This window comes from Macaca thibetana, chromosome 3, assembly GCF_024542745.1.
Source record: "Macaca thibetana thibetana isolate TM-01 chromosome 3, ASM2454274v1, whole genome shotgun sequence".
Taxonomy (NCBI): domain Eukaryota; kingdom Metazoa; phylum Chordata; class Mammalia; order Primates; family Cercopithecidae; genus Macaca; species Macaca thibetana.
The window spans coordinates 19,861,358-19,869,528 of record NC_065580.1 but is presented as its reverse complement, the minus strand read 5'-3'; positions in this window follow the sequence as shown (position 1 = coordinate 19,869,528).

Here is an 8,171-nt window from a genome sequence, read left to right as displayed (position 1 = left end):
AGCAGAACAGATGCTCCTTGACTTACAATGGGGTTATGGCCCAATAAATCCATCATACATTGAATATACTGTAAGTAAGGAATGCATTTAGGCCAGGCACGGTGACTCACACCCGTAATCCCAACACTTTGGGAGGCTGAGGCAGGCAGATCACTTGAGGTCAGGAATTTAAGACCAGCCTGGCCAACAGGATGAAACCCTATCTCTACCAAAAAAAAAAAATACAAAAGTTAGCCAGGCATGGTGGCTCACACCTGTAATCCCAGTTATTCGGGAGGCTGAGGCAGGAGAATTGCTTAAAGCTGGGAGGCGGAGGTTGCAGTGAACCTAGATCACCCACTGCCCTCCAGCCTGGGTGACAGGGCAAGACTCTGTCTCAAAAAAAAAAAAAAAAAAAAAAAACCCAAAAATATATTTAATACACCTCATCTACCAAATATCATAGCTTAGCCTAAGCTATATTAAATGTGCTCACAACACTTACATTAGCCTACAATTGAGCAAAATCATCAAACACAAAGCCTAGTGTATAATAAAGTGCTGAATATCTCATCATGTAATTTTTGAATTCAGTATACTGTACAGTATCAGTTGTTTACTCTTGTGATCACGTGGCTGACTGGGAGCTGTGGCTTGCTGCCACTGCCCAGCATCACAAGAGGGTATCATATGGCATGTCCCTAGCCTGGGAAGAGATCAAAGTTCAAAATTCAAAGTGCAGTTTCTACTGAATGCACACCATGGTGAGGCAGAAAAATCGTATGTTGAGGGCCATTTGAACTTTTTGACTACCCATGCGTCTATGTTCTTCCTAGAGAAACTGTATGCTATTTACAATCCCTACAACTCCCTAAAAGTCAGGTCCTGTTAGCTGCCACTCTGATTTTGTCGTTCTGCCCTTAAGTGCCGTCATTCTGGTGTCTAGTGCATCAGGGTTCCATCATCTTCATTGCTATCAGTGAGCCAAGTTCCAGGACAGCCCCTCCTTCCATCAACTATGTTCTACTGGGGAAAGCACCACTGAACTTATTAGCAATGTTGCTGTACCTCTCATCAATGCGTTCCCTATGGCCTTGATGAATATGGCTCCTTGAGCCATCCTATAGGACATAATCCCATGGTGGGTGTTCTGGCCTAACCTTACATCTGTTTCAGCATGTCCCCTTTTCTGAGTCCTGTAATCCTTTCCTCTACTGCCTGACATAGCAATTTAGGCACTTCAGACTCACTCTTCATGAGCCAGCACTTTTCCGGGATTCAGGGAGCCACCCTAGCAGCAATTTTGTACCTGGTTCTTGCCAGGATGCTCAACCTCGTATCCTGAGATGTGCCCTTATGTCAGTAAATTCTCCTGTATACAATCTCATATTATTCCAGCTCACTTGACGGAGCAGTTCTCTCAGAATGCTGAAGTTGGAAATCAAAGTGTGCGAAGTGAAGAAATAAAACAATTGAGTATAGAACATTCATTTTAGAGGACTGACGGGGAAGGGAAGGGAATGGGAGGGAAAGAGAAGAGAGGGAAAAGATTGTTCAGGTAATGAGAGGGAGAATTTTTTTTGTTCAATTGATACTTGCCCTTGTTTTTATTTTTTTGTTTATTATTATTATTGTTTGTTGTTATTTTACTAGAAGATCTGGGTATTTGTGAAAGTTTCAATGAAATAGATCTGAGGAGAGTGCAAAACTGAAGTTGCTAGGGCATGTTAGGGTGACATTGAGCCATATGAACCCGTTGAACCACCGATCAGAAGGGGAAGCAGAAAACATACAGGCTGCAATGAGTCAGCTATGCTAAGTCATAGAAACGTACATAAACATCAGAGAATTGAGTCCGATTTGGACATTTGGAATGTCCAAAGTCCATGCCAAACAGGTGTTCTACAGGAGATATGGGAGTCAAGAGAAGCATTAATCAAATGGTCAGACAAATAGGGGAAGGCTGCAGTGGGGGGCAGGCACCAGGGCTTTCCCTAGCTCCAACCTGCATCACTGCAAGTGCCTCCGGGAGTACCGTACTGGGAAGGGAAGGAATTGCAAGTATACTTTTAGAGTTGGAGAAGGGCCATGTTCCTCTTAGAGGATATATTTACAAACTTTGTTTTGGTGGTGTTAAAATGAGGAACTTCAGGCTGCAACCCTTCTTCCAGTAACATATCTGAGAGCAGAGAAAATGGGGATATAGAAATCCAGAGGTGGGGTTAACTTGGTGATGATGGCCTGAGATGGTACCCAGCTGGCTCCCAGTGGGTTTTACCCCCAGGTATCTGTACCTTTGTGCACCCTTCCACACTAAACAGCACAGATCTGTGTAATCAATAGGATACTGTCAAAATAACAGTGTGACTTTCAAGACTAGGTCATAAAACAACGCTGTGGGTTTTTCCTTGCTCTCTCTTGGATCCCTTGCTTTGGAGAAGCCAACCGTTACGTTGGGTGGACACACAAGCAGCCCTAGAGAGGGGTCCATGTGGCAAGTGACTAAACTCTCCCACCAATGGCCAGCACTAAGCTGCCCAGCATGTGGGTAAGCCAGTGGGAAGGGGAGCCTTCAGCCTTGCTCAAGGCATCACATGACTGCAGCCCCAATTAACTGTGACCTCACCGAGACTCTGAGCCGGAACCACCCAGCGAAGCCACTAAGCAGAAACTGAAAGCGATAAGAATGTTGATTGCTTATATCATACTGCTTCATGCTTATGTATCTGGTGAGTCTTAAGCAAATCAGTGAGGTGAGTTTTATTACCCTGACTTACAGAGGAGAACACTGAAACACAGGTTAGCACACATTGGAAGCAGCAGAGGCAGGATTCAAATCTGGGTCTTGCTGACTCCAAGGCATACAACCCTATGTCACCTTCAGTTCTTGCTAGCAGCTGCCTTCAGCACTACAGGAGGAAGTGAACCATGCAACACAACAAGGCCTGGCACCTCAGCAGCTAGCTGACATACAGAGGCCCTCCTTACAGGGCTCCCTGAATTGGAACACCTGATATTTTCCCATTAGCTTCCTTTTATGTTTATATTGCTTTCTGATTTCTCAATTATCTTTCTGCCAAATAAACGGTTATGCTAGCAATCACAAGTTGAAAATTATTTTTTATAGTATCCTCACACAAAACCACTTAATTTTTTTGTTTTTGTTTGTTTGTTTTTGACATGGGGTCTCTGTTACCCAGAGTGGAGCGCAGTGGTGCAATCTCAGCTCACTGCAACCTCTGCCTCCTGGGCTCAAGCGATTCTCCTGTCTCAGCCTCCTGAGTAACTGGGATTACAGGTATACACCATCACGCCTTGCTAATTTTTGTATTTTTAGTAGAGACAGGGTTTCACCATGTTGGTCAGGCTGGTCTCGAACTCCTGGCCTCAAGTGATCTGCCCACCTCAGCATCCCAAGTGCTGGGATTACAGGCATGATCCACCATGCCCAACCCAACAAAGCTACTTCGTTTTAACTGCTATGAAGATAAGTTACCAGGCAGGACATAGTGGCTCAGGCCTGTAATCCCAGCACTCTGGGAGGCTGAGGCAGGAGGACTGCCTAGGCCAGGAGATTGAGACCAGTCTGGGCAACATAGGGGACCTCATCTCTACAGAAAAATTTAAAAATTACCAGGCATGTACCAGCATCCTGGCACATGCCTGTAGTTCTACCTACTAGGGAGGCTGAGGTGGGAGGATCGATTGAGCCTAGGAGGTTGAGGCTACAGTGAGCCATGGTTGCACTACTGCACTCTAGCCTGGGTGACAGAGCAAGACACTGTCTAGAAAAAAAAGAAAAAGAAAAGGAAAAAAAGGTAAGTTACCTTTTATATTGTTTTTTTTTTTTTTTTTTTTTTTTTTTTTTTTTTTTTTTTTGAGACGGAGTCTCACGCTGTTGCCCAGGCTGGAGTGCAGTGGCGCGATCTCGGCTCACTGCAAGCTCCGCCTCCTGGGTTCACGCCATTCTCCTGCCTCAGCCTCCTGAGTAGCTAGGACTACAGGCGCCCGCCACCGCGCCCGGCTAATTTTTTGTATTTTTAGTAGAGACGGGGTTTCACTGTGGTCTCGATCTCCTGACCTTGTGATCCGCCCGCCTCGGCCTCCCAAAGTGCTGGGATTACAGGCTTGAGCCACCGTACCTTTTATATTGTAATAATATTGAAATAAATATTGTCTCCCATGTCTTTAACTCATTTCAGTTAAACTTCAGCCATAAAGAAGAATTTGGGAGTTTTCAAATAAATTTTCTTTTTAATTTTAGATTATAGAAAATTTCTACACAAAAATAGAATAGTATAATAAATGCCCAATGGCCGGGCAAGGTGGCTCAAGCCTGTAATCCCAGCACTTTGGGAGGCCGAGGCGGGCAGATCATGAGGTCAGGAGATGGAGACCATCCTGGCTAACATGGTGAAACCCTGTCTCTACTAAAAATACAAAAAATTAGCCGGGTGTGGTGGCGGGCACCTGTAGTCCCAGCTACTTGGGAGCTGAGGCAGGAGAATGGCGTGAACCCGGGAGGTGGAGTTTGCAGTGAGCTGAGATCGCGCCACTGCACTCCAGCCTGGGCAACAGAGCAAGACTCTGTCTCAAAAAATATAATAAATAAATAAATTTTTAAAAAAGTGCCCATGTACTCATCATATAGCTTCAACAATTATCACCTGTAGCTGTCTCAGTCTGCCAACATATTCATAGTTGAGCCACAACATGGTTATCCCTTAGCACTTATTAAATCGTTTTTTAAAAAGCGCCAAAATGATAATAGGTGTTGTTTCTTGGTTATACATTTTATAGATAATTTACATTTTCTTGATTTTACTTCTCAGTATCTTCCCAAATTTCTGCAGTCAATATGAAGTACTTTTGTAATAAGAGAAAATGCTATTTTAAAATGATTGAAAAATGTCTTTTTTTCTTTCTTTTTTCTTTTTTCTTAGAGAGGGCATCTCACTCTGTCGCCCAGACTGGAGCGCAGTCATTGCTCACAGGCATGAATATAGTGTACCATAGCCTCGAATTCTGGGGCTCAAGGGATGCTCCTGCCTCAGCTTCCTGTGTAGCTGGTGCTACACGTGCATGCCACTTTACCTGGCTTGAAAAAAATGTATTTCTTTAAGGAGTATATTTTCAAATGCTTGGTCCAAGAGTCACTCTTGTTCTTGCTTGGAACAAGCCATCAGTAATCCTCTCCCCCACGATTTCATATAGTTCACTAAGAGGGAGCAGAAAAAATTTGGGCTTTATTTTTGAGACAGGGGCTTGCTCTATCATCCAGGCTGGAGTGTAGTGGTGAGATCACAGTTCTCTGCTGCCTCAGACTGGGCTCAGGGATCCTCTCAACTCAGCCTCCAGAGTAGCTAGGACTATAGGTGCACACCACTGCCCCCAGCTAATTTTTTTTTTTTTTTTTTTTTGGTAGAGCTGGGGACTCACTATGTTGCCCAGGCTGGTTCTTGAACTCCTGAACTCAAGCAATCTTCCTACCTCTAGCCTCTTGAAATGCTGGGATTATAGGTGTAAGCCACTGCAACCAGCCAGAATATGGTTTTTAAAGCCTTCTTTTTTTCCAGAAGGAACAATCTCTATTCAGAAAAAACAAAACATTCTTTTGTTTTTTTGGTAAGGCAGAATATTTGTAAACCTAGTAAAAAAAGAAAAAAACTAACAGCCCTCAAACAGAGCCAATGAATAGATTTACTGTGGCTCTGTAGCAGAGAGTGGAGGATTCTCCTTTTCATGAGATTTTCTTTCCTTAAGGAAAATCAACCCTAGTAGGAAATGCCAAAACTTAGTGCCTTGGCATTCCTTCAGCAACTCATGGCCCTGGTCGATGACAGAGACATGATTTCTACAGTGGTTTCTAAGAACCTAGGGTCAATATCACTGTGTATCAGGGCTGAATTGGAGAAACAGAGACTCCAGAGCAGCACTCTAAGCTCTGGGCTGGATTATCTTTAAAATAAACAAACAAACAAAACCAGATTTAGCAAGATACAATTTACTTACTGCTGATAGAAGGAGTCAAACTCTGTAAAATAGTTGAAGAGATTTATTCTGAGCCAAATATGAGTGACCAATGGCCTAGAACACAGCCCTTGGGAGATCCTGAGAACATGTATCCAAGGTGGTCAGGCCACAGCTTGGTTTTATATATTCTAGGGAGACATAAGGTATCAATCAATACAGGTAAGCTATACATTGGTTGGGTCTGGAAAGGTGGGACATTTATAAGTAGGGGCTTCCAAGTCATAGGCAAATTCAAAGATTTTCTGATTGGCAATTGGTTGAAAAAGTTGTTATCAACAGAAAGGAATATCTGGTTTACAATAATGGATTGTGGAGACCGAGGTTTTATTATGCACATGAAACCTCCAGTTAGCAGGCTTACAAGAGAATAAATGTTTCTTATCAGATTTAAAGAGTCTATTCTGTCTGTAATTCCAAAAGCGAGGAGGGTATAATGAGGTATGTCTAGCTCCCACTTCCCATCATGGCCTGAACTAGTTTTTCAGATTAACCTTGGAACGCCCTTGGTAAAGAGGAGGGGTCCATTCAGATGTTTGTGGGGGTGGGTGGGGGCTTAGAATTTTATTTTTTATTTACGGTACTATATAATTCACCTATTCAAAGTGTACAAGTCAATGCTTTTTTTTTTTTTTTTTTTTTTTTGAGATGGAGTCTCACTCTGCTGCCCAGGCTGGAGTCCAGTGGTGTGATCTCAGCTCACTGCAACCTCCGTCTCCCAGGTTCAAGCGATTTTCCTGCCTCAGTCTCCTGAATAGTTGGGATTACAGGTGCACACTACCATGCCAGGCTAAGTTTTTTTTTTTTTTTTTTTTTTTTTTTTTTTTTTTTTTGAGACGGAGTCTTGCTCTGCCGCCCAGGCTGGAGTGCAGTGGCCCGATCTTAGCTCACTGTAAGCTCCGCCTCCCGGGTTTACGCCATTCTCCTGCCTCAGCCTCCCGAGTAGCTGGGACTACAGGCGCCCGCCACCTTGCCCGGCTAGTTTTTTGTAATTTTTTAGTAGAGACAGGGTTTCACCGTGTTAGCCAGGATGGTCTCAATCTCCTGACCTCGTGATCCGCCTGTCTCAGCCTTCCAAAGTGCTGGGATTACAGGCTTGAGCCACCGCGCCCGGCCAATTTTTGTATTTTTAGTAGAAACGGGGTTTCACCATGTTGGTCAGGCTGGTCTCAAACTCCTGACCTTGTGATCCACCCACCTCAGCCTCCAAAAGTGCTAGGATTACAGGCATGAGCCACCGCGCCCAGCCAATTCAATGCTTTTTAATAAATTTTTATAGACATACAATCATCAAAACCTGGATTATGTTTTACAGTCCCTCAGAATCCACTGATCCGTTGCAGCTGCAATGAAACTGCAAGTTCCAACTTTGCCTGTTACCTATGCAACCAGGTTTTGTGTACCTATGTTATGATGTGTTTCATAATACCATTAGAGCTGTAGTTAGGAATAATAACTTCTTCTCAAGTACACTCAATGTCATATTCTGCCCTTCATAACTATAGCTGCAGTTCAAACAGCCTCTACCAGAATTTAGAGATTTAAAGCTATACCCAACTGTTGGAAGTCAGTGGTCATTTCAATTGACTTAGGAAATTCAGTAGGGTTGTTTATAGTATCATCAGCCCTTTTGACCCTGGCAAGAGGAGCCCTTGCTCTGGGCTCTGTACTGTGGCCACACCCTAAGCCACGAATGAAAAGTCCATGGAGCTAAGGGGTCCTTGCACCTCACCTGACGATGCTGTGTGCCCAGGACTCTGAATTCCCTGCTGATGCAACCCCAAGCCTGTTTCCACACCTGAGCAGGTATCTTCCTGGGGTCTGTCCTCCCTATAGGTCTATTAGAAAATGACAAATCACAGTTGAGTTGGGTGACTATAGCTTGAGTTTGTGGGCTGGGTGTCCACATACATGCACAAAGCCCTACATGGTGTGGGAGAGAACCTGGAGTGAGAAGACATGGGTTTGCGCTGAGGGTTGGGGTTGGATCTCTCTGTACTGCCACATCCACAACAGAATTTTGAGAAATCTGAGAATTCTAAATTGGAGCCTGACCTTCTTCATAATAGCATATTTGTCAAGGTAGGAGGATAAAACATTTTATTGAACAGTTTGCTAAGCTGATTTAAAATTTTCCAACACTGAGCTGTATGGTATATGGA